This window comes from Pinus tabuliformis, chromosome 5_1 (genome assembly GCF_031772625.1).
Source record: "Pinus tabuliformis cultivar Carrire ecotype Pingquan chromosome 5_1, CPIR1, whole genome shotgun sequence".
In the NCBI taxonomy this organism is placed as follows: Eukaryota; Viridiplantae; Streptophyta; class Pinopsida; order Pinales; family Pinaceae; genus Pinus; species Pinus tabuliformis.
Window position 1 is genome coordinate 791,941,674 of NC_142305.1, and position 17,896 is coordinate 791,959,569.

A 17,896-nucleotide genomic window follows, 5' to 3' on the forward strand; every position below is an offset into this window, starting at 1 on the left:
CTGGTTTCCCTGCAATGCCCCTTAATTCAATTTCCTTTCCTTCCACATAAAATTTCATGAAAAGTTCTTGAAAGTTAAAAGCTATTGTACCCAAGGATTGTAGCCATTGAACTCCTAGTACAACATCAACACCTCCCATTGGAATGGAAAGCATTGGGCTATTCAATACATATTCTCCCATGGATAGCTTGATATTATGGCACTTTCCAGAGAAATTTATCGTTCCTCCACTTGCAACCATTACTTGATACTCTAGTGCTGGATATAGGAAGCAATTCAATTCTTTTGCTATCTTACAATGAATAAAATTGTGGGTACTTTCTAAATCAATCAACACTATTACCTTTTTCTTCTTGATATGTCCTTCTATCTTGATGGTTTGAGGAGTGGTAATTCTAGCCAATGCATTACAAGATATGGTCGGATTAATTTCTTCTTTATCTAGGCTTTGTTCCTAGAGTATATCCTCTTCTTTTAACATTTCTTGTTCCTTTTCTTCCTCCTCTTCACAATCTATGTAGAATAATTTCTTCTCAGCACACTTATGACCTTTAGTGTATTTGCTATCACAACTGTAACAAAGCCATTTTTCTCTTTTTTCTTCCAATTGTTTTGGTGTCAACCTTATAGGTTGTGGAAGGCTAGGGGCAACAACACTTCCATCTTTATAGTTGTGAGTGGTAGGCTTCCTGGTTGCCATAATTTTGCTTTCCATTTTTCTTGCTAACCTGAATGCCTTCTCCAATGAATCAGGTTCCCAAAGGCGAACATCATGTTGGATATTCTCCTTTAAATTCCCTATGAACACATCAATCCTATGCTCCTCTGGAATATTTTTTACCCTTATGTTCAATTTTTGGAACTACTCAATGTGCTCCATCATTGAACCCTTTTGTTTGAGACTTATCAATTGGCTAAAAAAAGTGTTGCTTTTTGTATCCTCATAATGTGCTGTCATTTCTTCCGTAAAAATTACCCAAGTGATAATTTTTTTACGAGAGCAAAGCCTTCGATACCATACAAACTGATTTGGTTCCAAATATAAAGTTGCAATACGTACCTTTTGTGTGTTTTGCACATTATTGAGATCGAAAAATTGCTCCATCTGTAGTATCCATGTTGCGGGATCCTTGCCATCAAACTTCCTCATATCATTTTTGGAATATGGTGGCTATTCGATCCAACATTAGAGTCTATAAAATCATGATTAACATTTCTTTTTTTCTCATCATTAGTTTCCTTTACTACCATTTCACCATTAGTGACCATTTCTTGTAGCAACTTATTCAAATTTATCTTCAATTCTTCCATCTTATCATCCATGCCATCCATCTTAGCGTCCATGCCATTCGTCTTAGCTTCCATGCCATTGATCTTAGTTTCCACACCATTCATATTATTGTCCACGCCATTTATCTTAGCTTCCACGCCCTTCATCTTAGATTCCATGCCATTTATCTTAGCTTCTGTTAGCTTTTGTGAGAGTGACATTTGTTGCACTTGGTCTTGTAATTTTGATAGATCATGTAGCTTTTCTTCCTCTTCTTCATGAGTCATGCTAGAGATTTCAGGTTGTTTACTAGGTGTTTCCATTTTATTTCTTCGGGGCATGAATTACCAATAATAATTCTTCACTATTCCCTTTGAATTCCTTCAAACTATTTTTTCAAACCAAGCTTATGCAAATATTAAAAAAAATACACACCTTTTTTTCACTTTGTAGGCACTCGATATTGAATATGATGTATCTTTGTAATTTCGAATCTTTTAGTTCTGAAATTGCGACCTACAGCAACCCTCTATGTCCTCTTTCCAATGCCACCAGTCTGATCGAATTTAGATTCTCCAAGAAAGAGTTATGCACAATCTCCCAAGATGACCTGATTATATACCTTTTCAGAAGAGCAAACTTGTATGAGGTGCCGTGTGTCACTGTTTTGACCTTCAGGTCTAAAAAATATACATAGGAAACTACAGTCCGTCCTCTTTTTGTAACTTCTTACAAAATTTCAATCTGATGCTCAAAACAAAAGTTATGACAATTTTCCCAAGGTCACCTGTTTGGAATTTAATTTAGGAGTCTGCAAAAAGACCAACTTCCTCATATCATATCTCCGCAAATATAGCGCGAAAAGCTTTGAAATTCGGACCCGAGGTTCAACACGATTTTGTCTCAAATGGGTTTTTTTTTCGCTTCTGAAATGTCGCAAAAAAAGATTTATAGCGAAAATGAAACGATGACCTATTTAGAGCAGTGAAACCCTAGAATCCAAAGCTCTGAAGCCAAATGTTATGAAACCAGCTCACAAAAAGATAGAAAAGATAGATTAATGCCTTAGAATTCAGCCTCTTCGAGGGGGCAACCTCCTTTACATTACATAAATGAACAATTCTTGGATGATTCAAATGACAAAACCTCCTTTCTATATATAGGAGTCTAAGGAGTCACAATATAACCAAGCCGACCTAACAATAATAATATAAAGGCACAAAAATAACAATAGAGGGATTCTATGGGGCATAGTAATAACAATATGGGGACAATAGGGGCACAACAATATTAATAAGGGATACAACTACAATAGTAATGGGAGCATCATTAGTATTATAGGGACCTAACAGATCTTCAAGTGAAGTTTGATGAGCCCATTCCAATATTTTGTGATAACATCAACCCCATCAGTATCTCCAAGAATCTTGTGATGTAGTAAAAAAAATGAAACACATTCCGATCAAGTATCATTTTGTTAGAGAACAAGTTGTAGAGAATAATATCATAGTTGAATACATTGGGACCAAAGAACAAATCATTGACATATTGACCAAACCATTACCCTATGAAATATTATAGTATCTTCCCCAAAAACTTGGGATTCTCCCAAATTCGCATTAGCCTATTCATTTATTTCATCAAGTAGATAAAGGGAGTTGAGGTAGGTTACAAGTTCACAGGAGATGTAGGTTCTTAAGGGGAGTTGCCCTTTTCCATTGATGTTAAAGGGGGAGAGAAAGAATTAGGAAGGTGAGAAGCATGGTGTCAAGGGGGGTACTTTTGTTTCCATCAATGCCAAAGGGGAATATTGTTGATAGGTGGTTGTCATTGATGTAAACCCAAGTAGAACCAGGAGTTACCCTGATATTTGATGGAAAATTTAACATGGAAATTCATGGAAAATCATGTCATAATCCTTCTGGATGAATTCTCCTTGACGATATGCTTTTGTTGATATATGGTACACCCCGTGGTTCCTTCTGATTTGAGAGAAAATTGAGTTTGAAGTTGAAGACCCAAATTTGTGGGCTAAAACACCAAGGGGTAGTGACATGACACCTTATTCACCTATGGTTTTCAATATATGACAATGGTTCTCATTGAAATCTCATTGTGTATAAGTTGAATATCTTCGAGAACCAAAGGTAGTAACTCAATCATTGACTTCATAATCTTGGTAGTACCAAATGCACTAATCCAATCATTGGTTTACTTGCTATTAACATCAAATTTAAGGCTTTTATTAATAATTATTAAGGGTATATCGCTAAAAAGAAATAAATTAAGTGAATAAGTATTAATACAAATATTAGGAGGAATATTAAAATGATCCACTTGCCTAAGAATAAAAAGATACATATTTTAAGATATTTAATATTCTAAATATATTATGAATTACTCCTTCATCATATATTAAAAAGATCATCCTTAACACCTAACAATCAAATGATTTATTGTCACACAAGGAAGATATGTCTCCTACAAACTCAGAGCCCTACCTAACATTCAATTCAGATGCCTATGCTATATATTAAGAGACCTTTGAAGTAGATGAAAATGAATGTGAGCAAATAAAACATCATCTTTATGAAGTTTGATTACCCTACAAAATTCAACATAGAATTTCTTTATAAGGTTTGGTGTATTGAAACACGTCATTTTTAGGTCTGAATTTAGTCTCTATTGCAAGGATGAGACCAAGTAGCATTTAATGAATAACAATGAATTTCGTTACCTTGATTTCAGGTCTAGCCAAGACACAGAAAGGTATCGGTCCTTTCATTTCAGGTCTAGAGAAAATTGAGAAGGACTTGCAAAGGAAGCTTGATGGTTTCGGTCCCACATTATATGCATATCACTGAGCAAATGAACATATAAGGGTATCAATACTTAATACAATTTCATTAGTTTAGACTCATTAATGTCTCGTATCTCCATTAGAAAATTGCAAGGACAAGCGAAGGTTATTACTGAACAATGAGGGTTTGCAAGGATTGTTTCAAGGGTTTGTTGATACTTTAGACTTCACTTTAACTTGAGCGAGTTTCCAAGCAAGATAGGGCTTGGATTTGACTGCAGTTAATACAAGAATCTCCCATCATAAGGAATTCAATTTGAGTGAGTTAAATAAAGGCTCCAAGCATGATAGTATGTTGAACCTTGTTTGAGCAAAATTATCTCAACAAATGTAAGAATACAAGGGTACAGGGTTTGTTGGTTGAATGAATATTTTATCTTTCCTTCAATAGTGATCAGGTATCAGGCCTGACTTGAAGTCTGGCTACAACACTTTGTGTCTTTAGGATTGTATCTAGTATACCATGTCAAGTTTAGTTAAGACTGCATTAGGGGTTGCATTTAGTGTTGTAAAATTGTGTATTATCCTCTAGTCATAATTTTAAATTCTATAGTATTTTGTTTTGTGTTAAGAGTTGCATTGAGTCTAGGATCAATGACATGTTGTAACAACCTTATCCTAACTATAGTATTGATTATGTCACATTAGAAGGTTAGAACAACGTTGTGTCTTGTAACTAGAGTTGAGTCAAAGTTTGTTGAGGACAACAATGTGTCTTGTAACTATAGTCCTCGATATTATACAATTTGAATCAGTATAGAAATTTGTAATCAAGGTCATTAGGATTCTTGTATGGTTGTCATGGTGTAGGTGGAACTGTAAGGTATCCCTTAGGTCTATCCTAGTCAACAATATGTCTAGTCTTAAATTGGTGGTAATGATTTAACAATACAAGAACATAAGGAAAATAAGGAAGCTGCAAGTTCACTTCAAGTACATACTATAGTCATTTAAGTTTGCACTTTCATTAGTATGTACTTACATGTGTATTGTAGGGAGATGTAAGTTTAAGGGTATTTTTTTTTTGGGGGATTGGTTCTCATTTGGGAAACTTTGTATGCAGGTTGAAGAAGAATCAAGGACATATATGAACTTGAAGTGACAATCATCATCTCTTGAAGGAAGCCTTGCAATAAGGGCATTTCTTGAACATAGAGTAGTTATACTTGTCACATCATCAACAACCTTCCCATGTATCAAGAAGCATTGTCAAAGTCAAGAGTCAAATCATTGTAAATGGGTCAGTATTCCCTAGAATTGTAAACGGCATTGTTGGGGATATTTGTTATGTTATAAGCCATTTTTCCGCATCTGGTCAATTGGTCTGTAAACTTAATCAATCATCATCTGTGAACATGTTGTCATCATCCCTACTCAAATCCCTAATCATGGCCTTTCCAAAAGGTCTGACTTTCTGGGATTAACTGCTCAAAATCAAGCTTTTAAGCCCCATTGCACTCTGCCCCTTTAGAGACCTGTATTCAGCGTTGGTTTCTCCCTTCTGCACCAGCGTTGGTCAAATATAGCTTGCTCCCATATGGGGTTTCACTGGTTCTAGAAATTCAGGGAAATTAAAAAGATTTTTGAAACTTCCTCTTCCAAAAGCTTCTAGGGGTTGTTTTAACGATTTAGCTTGGATAAGAAGTTCATTTCCTATTTGATCCTACCTTGTATACTTCACCTCGTATCCCTTGAGCTCATCCTTGCATCATAAGTGCATCTCAAGCTCATTATGGTAAATCCTAAACTACCATCCCTCTCATGTAAATTTACTACCATCTATAACATCAAGGTTGGATTTTGGAGACAGATCATTCCCTCATGTTGATGCCTTGAATCTAAGAGAGTCATCATCTTCATGAATTAGGGTGACATTGAGGTGTGATTTGTGACAAGGAAGTACAAGTCAACTTGGGGAGATCTCTACAAGATTAGCTACTATTCTTGATTGTGAGCTCTCTCCTATTTCTATTAATACAGAGAGTATCCTATTTTCATATATGTTTTGTATTACATTTACATTCATATATTTCAATGCCTCACTGATTCATTGAATAGAGTAATTGAATTATGTTACCTAGATGTTGTGGATCCTTGGCTTGTTTTGGTTATATGTGTAGGTTCTAATTATAGCAATCGGAGATATGATTGGAGCTTACAAGTTAGGAGGAAAGTAAATTTTGCCACAGATTCCAAGTAAGCCTCTTTCCCATTCTTCAATTTCTCCAAGGGGAAATCTATATTCTTTGCTTTCTGGTTTTCTAGACCAATCCACTAGGTCTAGCGAAGATATTTTTGTCCACTATTGTAAATCCCACATAACAAATTGGTGACTCCACTGGGGATTGTTTCTTTCCCTGAGTGATTTCCTTGACCTTAGCACTTGTTTCATCTCTTGAACATACCTTCATTACCTCACTCAAACTTTGATTGACCCCAGGAAAACCCTTCGCTGAACTTGATTTGGTTTTTTGTATTGTAATTTGGTCAGATATGATTAGCACCCCCCCTGGTCTAAAGATATAGTGCCCCATCACACCTTCTCCTTCTTTGCACCTATGCTGCAAAGCACTGGTGCCCATTCTGCACTTGTGCTAATCCCTGTTAGATGCAAAAAATTGCCTCAAGTGCCTTGCTCTCTTATTTGCTTGGTTCCAACTAGGTTTCCTTTTGTCCCTGAGTGTGTCTTGGTCTCTAAAAAGCCTTCACTTTGTTTGTTTTTGTTTTTAGAACCCTTTGATAAGAATTTGTTTGGATTTTGCTTTGTTCTTGTCAATTAGTTCATTAGCAAACTGTTTCTTGGTCATTGATTTCTCGAAAGAATTGATATTACAATCATCATTCTATATAGTTTCTTTTATCAGTGATTCAACAAGCATATTTGTTTTCCTCTCATTTGGAAATTAAGTGGATTGAAAAGGAAAATCTCATCATTTTCCATTTTTCATTTCATTTAGGGTTTTGTGTGTGAAATTGGAAATTGGAGAAGTTGCATTGGGCGAATTCACTTAACAAATTTTGTTTGTTGAATATTGTATGCTACACTACTCTTTGTTCTCTTCCCTCTCGTACATAGATTTTCATTGAAAATAAAAATTCATTTTGTCATGCTAGATTGCATCCTTAGTATACTCAGGTGAAATTCACGATGAGCCTTGAAAATTGAAACATAATTCAAGATAAACTTTAAAATTGATTGAATCAATCTTAAGGAACATTTGAAACATTAACACAAACATCTAGAGGTCTAGGCTTGAGACGTGTTATGGCATCTATAAACATAGGAGCTATCATTTTTTCCAGCATTTCATTTTGGGGGGATATCCCATTCCACGTATGTAAGTGTATCACATCATACTCCACGTACCTTCAAGTATATCGGATGTCGCTTCATGCATGAAAAGTATATGGGAATGCTCTCACCATACAATTATGCATTAGACAACACTAAGACAGACTACACTTCTAGGTACTATCGAGTATATTTTGGAAGTCCACACTAGGTTTCGAACCTCACCTTAGGTAATTGAGTTAGACGCCTTGTATACTATGATAAACCGAACACAATGTTGAAAATAGCAACAAGAAATGTTAAAATAACATCTAGAAATTCTAATTTAATTTGTCCTTAAATTAAATTGTAATTTTATTCTCATATCAGCTTGTAGCAGTTAACTAAGTTAAGTTGACTTAGTTGGTTAAGTGAATTCGAGTTGGAATTTTATCTAGAGTCATGTAGAGTGATCCCTAAATTTTAGGGGCCCGGGTTGAGTTCTTTTGAGTTGTAATTAGATAACTCGGTCTAACTGAGTTATAGTCAGTTTAACTAGTTCTAACTGTTGGAGGAACTACTAGAGGTCTAGTAGTGGAGTAGTGCATCAGTGCATCACTAGTTAACTGAAGGTTCACTCATAAAACTCATGCATGTCAGTTCAGAGGAAGACCCAATTGTGATTACAGTTCAAGGACAGTGTACTATCAGTGGTATAATTTTCTGAATTTTACAAATGGTGCATGCAATCAGTTGAGGACCTATGATTGAATTGTGCAGTAATGGAGAGGGAAATTCCACATTAAATAGAGGGTAAATTTCTTAGTGATGCGCAAGGAAGTAGGGGCTTGGCAGGTAGGAGATTTGACTAAGTGTTGGCTTGAGCTGGTTTTTGAAGCAGAGAGTTAGATTTTACTAGTGCAAGAATTGTTCAGGATGAACAAGCATTATATTTTCTTCTCAGATCTTCTGGTTAGTGCAATATAGATAGTCAGTGTTTTTAGCAGTTGTTCTCCCTAGAGAAATATTGTGTGATGTGTGATTGATATTCTTCCTTTTCTGCTTATTGTTTTCATCGATCAATTTTGGTTTCCGTTGAAGAGTAGAGTATATTCTTGTCTTGTGTTTTAGCATATCACATAAGTTGTTGAATCTATGGTAAAAATATACATGGTATCAGAGTTGAAGACAGTATAGAAGAGGAGAATTCGAGTTTGTTGTGCAGGTGAAAATCGAATTTGCAAGTTCATACTTCATAGTAGAAATATGTCATTCTATAGTTTGCGACTTGAGTATGCCTTGGAGGTTAGCTCAAATTAGTTTCGACGAAACACCAAAGATGGGACCTCTTCCAAAGAAGTGGAAGAGGACTTTGCATTAGTGAGAAAAGAAAATAAATCCAATGGAAAGAAGTCCCAAGGTGAGGTGGGTGGAAAGAAGAAGGACTTGTCGAAAGTAAAGTGTTTTCACTGTCATGAGTACGAGCACTTTGCCACGAATTGCCCACAGAAGAAATCAAGCAAGAAGGAGCCTACAGTTGTAGTAGCATATGAAGCTTTAGCTTCACAACTTGAACTTGATTTCACTCTCATTGCATGCATGGTCATCATTGTAATGGGAAGCGTGTGGTATCTCAACAACGGTGCCACGTTCCATATGACGGCGAATAGAGATCTCTTCAATGATTTTGAGGAGAAAGACCTCAAGCATAACATAGAGTTTGGAGATGATGGGAGGTATAGTGCTACCAGGATCAGTACAGTTACCTTTCAGAGGGATTCTTGCTCCCCTCTCAGAATCACATATGTGATGTGTGTTTCAGGACTAAAGAAAAATCTTGTTTCTTTCGCGGTATTGGAAGATTGTGGCTATGATGTGATTTTTAGTAAGGGAAAGGTTTTCCTTAGACGCATCGCCACAGGACAAGTGAAACAGATTGGTGTGCGAGTCAAGAACATGTATGCTCTCAAGGTTGAAGATGCATGCAAATCCTTGAGGAGCAAGGAAATGGTTAGAGACTTGGTGGTTGAGAGGGAGCATGAATTACCTCTCAACATGCAGCCCTAGAAGCAGCCTTAGAAGCAGTCTTAGAAAGTTGTGGAGCAACCATAATTAGAGAAGTAGAGAGGAGACCAAGTGGAGAGATCCACTCAAACAGAGAAGAAGCATCCTCATAAAGTTGTGGAGCAGCCACAATTGGAGAAGCAGAGAGGAGACTGAGTGGATACATCCACTCAAGTAGAGACCTCTAGCAGTGGGAAATTTCGAGCCAAGTGGGCAGAGGGAGCACATGCAGCCCTACCTCCAGGTGAGAGGTTGGGCGATGTGAAGTATTAGTCCCAAGAGTGCATAAATTTTGGCAGGGTCCATTGAGTGGTTTTGTCTCATGGATCATTACCTGGCTATGAGAGCCCATAACAAACAATAGCAAGATGGCTTAGTGGCAGTTGATGGAGTCAGATATCAGAGGAACAGAGACAAATGCTAGCAGCGGTTAGATAATAGGGAGCGTAGAGAATAGTTGACAGCAATGCAGATGGCACAGAGGCAAAATCAGCAGAAGTGCAAAGTTTTCAGTCAACAGAGGCAGAGCTAGTAGCAATGAGAGAGTCTAGTGACAGATGTATCATATTCATTTAGTTTGGATGCTTTTTCAGTTTCAGAAGTTGCAGTGGCAACAACACTAGAGAGAAGTGTTGTGTGTAGAACATTCCAAAGGTACCGGATTGGGATAGAGTTGAATTCCTTTCTTGTTGAGAGGGAGTGTTGAAAATAGCAACAAGAAATGTTAAAAATAACATCTAGAAACTCCAATTTAATTTGTCCTTGAATTAAATTGTAATTATATTCTCATAGTAGTTTGTAGCAATTAACTAAGTTAAGTTGACTTAGTTGGCTCAGTAAATTCGAGTTGGAAGTCTATGTAGAGTCATGTAGAGTGATCCCCAAATTTCAGGGGCCCAAGTTGAGTTCTTTTGAGTTGTAATTATATAACTTAGTCTAATTAAGTTATAGTCAGTTAAACTAGTTCTAATTGTTGGAGGAACTAGTAGAGGTCTAGTAGTGGAGTAGTGCACTAGTGCATCACTAGTACCACACCAGTTAATTGAAGATTCACTCATAAATAACTCATGCATGTTAGTTCAAAGGAAGGCCCAATTGAGATTAGAGTTCAAGGACAATGTAATATCAGTTGTATAATTTTCTGAATTTTACTGATGGTGCATTCAATTAATTGAGGACCTATGATTGGATTGCACGGTTATGGAGAGGGAATTTCCACATTAAATAGAGGCTAATTACCTTAGGGATTGCACAATTATGGAGAGGGAATTTCCACAATAAATAGAGGATAATTCCCTTAGGGATTGCACAAGGAAGTAGGGGCTTGGAAGGCAGCATATTTGGCTAAGTGTTGGCTTGAGCTAGTTTTTGAAGTAGAGAGTTAGATTGTACTAGTGCAGGAATTGTTCAGGACAAACAAGCATTGTATTTTCTTCTCAGATCTTCTGGTTAATGCAATATAGATAGTTGGGGTTTTTAGTAGTTTCTTTCCCCAGAGAAATATTGTGTTATGTGTGATTTATATTCTTCCTTTTCTGCTTATTGTTTTCATCGATCAATTTTGGTTTTCGCTAAAGAGTAGAGTATATTCTTGTCTTGTGTTTTAGCATATCACATAAGTTGTTGAATCTACAATAAAAATCTACATGGTATAATAGATGAAGGCAATATAGAAGAGGAGAATTCAATTTTGTTGTGCAGGTGAAAATCGAATTTGAAAGTTCATACTTCAAAGCAGCAATATGCCTTAAAACTATTTTGACTTCTCAGTATCATAGTAGTTGTGCTAGTATTGAAGAATACCCAATATAGAATTACCAACCCAACATAGAGTATCTTGATTTCACTAAACAAATCAATGCATTGTGTAAGGATGACCAATTGCATGAGGCATTGGACTTATGGGCACAAACGAGCCAACATAGGGTCCCAACATATTCTAACATGTATGCTAATCTATTGCAAGGGTGTATTTAGATAAAAGCTCTGTCAGAAGGCACACAGATTCATGTCCATATAATAAAACATGGATTCAAGCCTTGTCTTTTCTTGCATAACAATTTCATAAATATGTATACCAAGTGTTGTAGTTTAGAGGATCCACGCCAAATTTTTGACAAAATACATAAACCATTTGTGATTTCATTGAATGTATTGATTTCAGGATATGTCCAACACGATCTCTACAAGGATGTCCCAAGGCATTTTCACATGATGCATAGGTCGGGTATGAAACCAAATCACTTCACTTTTTCTAGTGTGTTGAGTGCGTGCGCCAACCTCACAGATCTGGAACATGGCAAGCAGGTTCATACCCAAATCATTAGAAGTGGATATGATAACCATATATTTGTGGGAAATGCACTTGTTGATATGTATGCCAAATGTAGGTTACTAGAAGAGGCACATGATGTGTTTAATGAAATGTTTGAAAGAGATGAGGTTTCATGGAATGCATTGCTTATAGGATATGCGCAAAATGGACATGGTGTGAAGGCGCTGAAACATTTTCGTCAAATGAAACAAGTAGGTTTGAAGCTCACCCACTTCACATTCGGTAGGGTTCTCAAAGCATGCAGTAGTGATGTAGCTCAAAAACATGGTAATCAAGTCCATGGACTCATTATTAAAACTAGATTTGAGTCTGATGTCTATGTGGGAAATTCCATAGTTGATATGTATACTAACTGTGGAAGCCTAGAGGATGCAATTACAATGTTTTATAATATGCCTGATAAAAATGTGGTAACATGGAATGCAATGATAGTAGGGATTTTCTAGGTTGCAAATGTTGAATCATGCCCGAAATATGGTTTGTAGGCACTAAGTATCTTTAGCAAAATGCAACGGAGGGGAATGAGACCTAACCATTTCACCTTCTCCAACATCCTTGGATTTTTCTCTAGCCTTGCATTTCTGGAGAATGGGAAACAAATCCATGTTCATATCATTAAAATAAATTTTTAATTAGACGACTTTGTGGGAAGTGATCTTGTTGACTTGTATATCAAATGTGGGGCAGTAGAAGATGCACATAAATGGTTTGATAAAATTTCAAAACAAGATATTGTTTCATCGGCTACAATGGTTGCAGGATATGCCCAAAATGGGCATGGTGAAGATGCCCTCAAACCTTTTCAACAAGTGGTAAGGGAAGGGATGAATCTAAATTAGTTTACTCTATCTAGTATCCTGGGTGCATCTGCCAGCATAGAAGCTGAGGAACAGGGTAAGAGTATCCACACCCACACTATCAAAATTGGATTTGAATCACTTGTTTTTGTGGTAAATTCTTTCATTGGGATGTATGCAAAGTCTGGAATCATAGATGATGCATGCACTATGTTTAGTGGAATGCCTAAATGAGATGTAGTGTCATGGATTGTGTTGATATCAGGACATGCTCAGAATGGATGATAGAAAAAAGCCCTCTAACTCTTTGGGAAAATGCAATAACAAGGAATAAAGTCGAACCATATTACCTTTGTTGGTGTCGTCTATGCTTGCTGCCATGTAGGCCTAGTGGATGAAGGTTGTCACTACCTCGATTCCATGACTAGAGACCATGGTATTAAATCAAAATTAGAGCATTAATCCTTTGTTGTTGACCTTCTTGGTCATGTTGGACGCCTATATTAGGCAGAGTAGTTCATCAATGAAATGAAATTTGAATCTGATGTTGTAGTGTGGCAGGCCTTGCTGGGTGCCAACAAGATCAATGGGAAAATGGACATAGGGAAGCGTGCAGCAAAATGTGATATTGAGTAAGAGCCCCACACATTGAGAACATATGTGTTGCTATCAAATATATATGCCTCCTATGGCATGTGGGATGATGCAAAAAAAGTGAGAAATGTGATGACAGATAAGGGGGTTAAAAAGGAACCATGTTTAAGTTGGATTGAAGTCAGGAAAACATTTCATTCTTTTGCAGTAGGGGATAGATCACACCTACAAATAGTGAGTATCTATACAAAATTAGAGAGTTTGATGTAGGAAATTAAGAAGGCAGGGTATGTGCCCAACACAAACTTTTCTCTACATGATGTGGAGCAAGAATAGAAAGAAACTTCTCTTGCCCGGCATTTCGAGAAGTTGGAAATTGCATTTGGGCTTATCAGCACATCACATGGAACATCTATCAAAGTGATTAAAAACCTTCGTGTATGTGAGGATTTCCACAGTGCTTCCAAGTTCATTTCTAGAGTATCTGGAAGAGAAATTGTTTTGAGGGATGGCAATCATTTTCATCATTTCAAGGATGGGTCGTGTTCCTGTGAGGATTATTGGTGATGAACAGATAAATGAAATAGGAAATGCTTTGTGAAGTAAAGCTTTGATACTCTGTTGGATATCTATGTTGTTATACTCTCTATTGTGGATAATGGAAGAAGAAGGTAACATATATAATATTTTTTATGATTCTTCAAGGCACACAAAAATATTCTTTGTTTGAAGGCCTTAAAATCTTGGAAAAAACATAGTTTTAAAATTGGCTTAAAAACATTCAATGGTGATTTCTCTAATAACTTCCACAGATCTCCTACTTCTGCTGCGTGAAACCTAACTTCCTGGTACCACGGATCCTACAGGATTCTATTCACAATTTTGTACTCTTGTCTCAGTTCTTTTGACTATGCAATGTTTTAGGAAGTATATGACTTATGTTGTCACTATAAAGATTCACATTGCGTTACATATGTAAAAATATTGTAAATAGCAACATATCAAATCGCTAATAAGGATTTAGTACACTAGCATAGTACATGTTACTCAGTACTAAACTTGTGGGTTACTAGTTTGAATAGATTTTAGCAAATAATGTATGAGGGCTCAATTGGACTAAACTGAAAGTAGTTTCTTCTTTATGTGCTATGATTTTTTAATAAATGTTGAGATCTTTAAGATAGTTTGATTTGAAATTTTAGAGTTAGATATCTCATGATACAATGGGTCTAGAGGATACTCTTTGCAACTTTGTACTCTTGCCTCAGTTCTTTTGACTATGCAATGCAGTAAAAAGTGTTTTACTTATTCTTTGTCATAAAGAATCACATTATATAGTATATGTAGGCATAAATTATAAATAACCACACAAAAATTCATTAGGGAAGAGTCATTACACCAACGTAGTCCTTGTTACTTAGTACCAACCCTTGTGGCTATGTACTCATTATCTTGGCTTTTTCTTGTTCTATTGGGTATCTTAACTACCACCAACAGGCTTACAAAGAGAAATGAGAGATTCAGGAGCCAATGAAGTGTCCTCAAAGCTCTCTTGAAAGTTGAAGTACATACAAATATATTATGAAATATTCCAATTACTAGAGGATTGTTAATCATCAATCACCATATTTCCTACAGCAACCGTGTGAAAATTCCTTTGATATTTTTCCTTCTATATAGTGTTTGTGTTCCTGATTCTTGGCCTTCCTTTTTTTGCAGCCTTCTGGAGTATTTAGCAATCTAGCTTTGTTGTGTGTGTCAAATTACTTGTTGTTTTATGTATCATCCCAAATTGGCGTTATAGTTTCTTTGTGTTTCAATAACTCATGGCATTGTAGGCCTCTGTAATATTCCTGCAACCTGGGATTGTAGTCTTTCCGGTCTACGTGGTTGGTTCTTGTGACCTTTTTTTCCTTTGGTTTTTAATTTTTAATTTTTTTTTGGTTAATTTTTACCTTGTGGCTAGGTTTCGAAGTCAGAAACTGCAGCAATTATTTTGATCATTTCCACCTTAATTTGTAGTTTCATGCAATTGGAACTTTTCAACATTATAATATGGTCCACTTAGTGATACTACAAACTGATCTTGGAGACTATGTCGAACCAACATAGTGTCTTGTCACAATGTTGATTCTTATAAGATTTGTGATTGTCTTAACAATATCTGCGAGGTTTTCATCCTCATGAATTTAACCTTAAAGATGTGATAGAAGTTAGGGTTAAATTCAAGAATTATTTGTCAGAATTTATTTTAATGTTTAACACTAAAATTTTATAGATCTATGTTGCAACTAGAATTGTTATCTTTTCACTATTCGTTTGTGAGATACACGTTATGCGATCTCAAATTCTCAATGTTATGCATGCTTTTGTTAATGCAGTTTATGGATCCTAGGAATTCTTATGTCAATATCATTTTTATTTACATAACATCTTCCAGACCTCTTTGCTCTATTGGTAATGCAGTTGCTTGCTACAATTTCTCATGAAATTCATACACCAATGAATGGCATTCTTGGTAAGTCTACTCTAGTAAATGCTTTGAACACGGTTCTTGACTAGAGGTGGCTATCGATTTGTGACATTCATTTTTCAATTCTTAGGCTTGCTGGGAATGCAATTGACATTAGATCATTATGTGTTGTGATATATGGAGGTTAGCATCTAGAGCTAGGCTCGTTTTTCCTAATGAAGGAGGTTCATTAATAATTTTTTGTAAAGAACAAAGCAGGGGTTCATTGTTTAGGATGCATCTCTACTTTTATTCTTATAAATTTTGTGTATAATTTTATGCATATTTAATAACATTTACAAGTATAAACATTCGGGATATGCTTTAGTGTAGGAACAAATTGAACAAGGACTTTGACTGTAGCACAATTTTTAGTTGATTTTTATTTTTATTTTTTTGACAATATCCATTGTTCCACCAAGGGATTGTTGAGGTTTTCCATTAGACCAAATTTTGAAGGTATTAGTAAGTATCCAATTCTTTACCATTATTTTGAGTGGGCAGTTAGTCCCATGTTCCTAGGTGATGATTAGGACAGGTGATTGATTCCCAGAGGTGTAGCAGTTAGTGCAACACACCTCCTTTGATGTGACTCAGGGGGGTTAAACTTGGGCAAAGGCTATGATACCATGTTCAGGATTGCCATTACACCAAAACATGTAGGCATTAGTAAATTTCCAAATCCTTACCATTACTTTGAGTGAGCAATTAGTCTCATGTTCTCGGGGTCTTGGTTAGCCCATGTGATGGATTCTTGAAAGTGCAACATTCGTCCATTAGGGATATATGGGAACGTATCACCAGTGTGTTTGAAGAAACATCTCTATCTCAACACACTAGTGTATGGTGGGGGTAATATATCCTAGCATGGGTGATTCAGCCCTAAATATAGAACATATATCAAATATAAATTTGGAAATATGAAAATTGTTATGAATTTTTCATCAATGGTTAATGATTGCATAACAAACAATGAATCACAAATATGTTACATTAAAAACAAAAAACAAAAATTATCATTTATGAAAGCAACATCATACCATAGGCTTGAGAAATGGTCAAGTCCAAACATTTGTGAGTGGGTTTTAGTATCAAGGAAAAAACACTTATGTTTCATGTTTCCAGCTACTGTTCCAGCTATAAAGTACCAAAATTCCATTGTTGTCTGTAATATTTCCTACAAGAAAGCTATAAATCAAGCTTAGAATTCTCCTCAATGATGGCCAATATCTCATTAGTGAAAAGATGCCACAAATTCTCTGTTGTTATCAGTTTTCAATTACCAACTTTCCAGTCACTGCTTAGAAGTTAGAAAAATCAATCTTGAACCTGATATTTTGTATTGGTTTAGTGTGGGTTTTATCTGTGTAATAATGCAAGCGGGGTGACTAGGTGTGAGTTGGAATTAAAAAAAAAAATGCGTGTTTATTTTTTAATCGACTTAAACAACACCCCAAGAACTGGGATGCTCGGAAGTGCACCAATTGACAGGGTCCTGCATGTCCTTGTTTGCAGGGACGCCAAAAATTGTGAAAGGGACATGCCTGACGGGATTCCATGACATAGAGGGTGTACTAGTTACCTCTAGGATGTATCAGTGACATCCCCACTATCCCCTGTATGGTGTTTTTGCAAGAAAGGATTTTTCTGGGTCATGTCCCTAAAAAATAAAAATAAAAATAAAAAAAAAAAATAAAAATTGGTGCTACAAGAATGCATTCAAAATTAATTTATTTAGTAATTACTTGGAAGGCATGATCTAGACTCTTAAGTCCTATTGTTATGACTTCAAAAGTTCAAACTAGCCACAAAACCACAAAACTCTAAGGGTGGTATCTTTATGTAATCGGTGCATGCATTTATTCCGCAACTATCTTGGTATGATAAACGTGGAACTTTTGTTAGTGCTTTCCCTTCATTGTTTTCTCTCAAGAATTTGCAGGTCAATCTATAAGTGGTTTGTTGCTGACTATTTGTGTCCTCTTGTGTGTCTTTTTTCACTTCTGTATATCACCTTTTACTTGTCAATTTTTTTTGTAATATTACTTTTGAAGGTTTTTTTCATTGATTACTTCATTCTATATGGTTTTGCGTTACTATTTATTTGATGTCGCTTCCTGTTGTCCAACAACTAGATTCTTTCAAGAGAATGGAATTTTCTGCAATTTCTCATAGTTGTTAGATTCGTTAAAG

At 35.9% G+C, this 17,896-nt stretch overlaps 1 pseudogene; it reads left to right on the top strand.

The window, feature by feature from the left end:
• Positions 1-11,409: 11,409 nt before the first annotated feature.
• Positions 11,410-13,461, top strand: LOC149167311 (pentatricopeptide repeat-containing protein At3g13880 pseudogene; annotated as a pseudogene).
• The last annotated feature ends 4,435 nt before the right edge of the window (positions 13,462-17,896 follow it).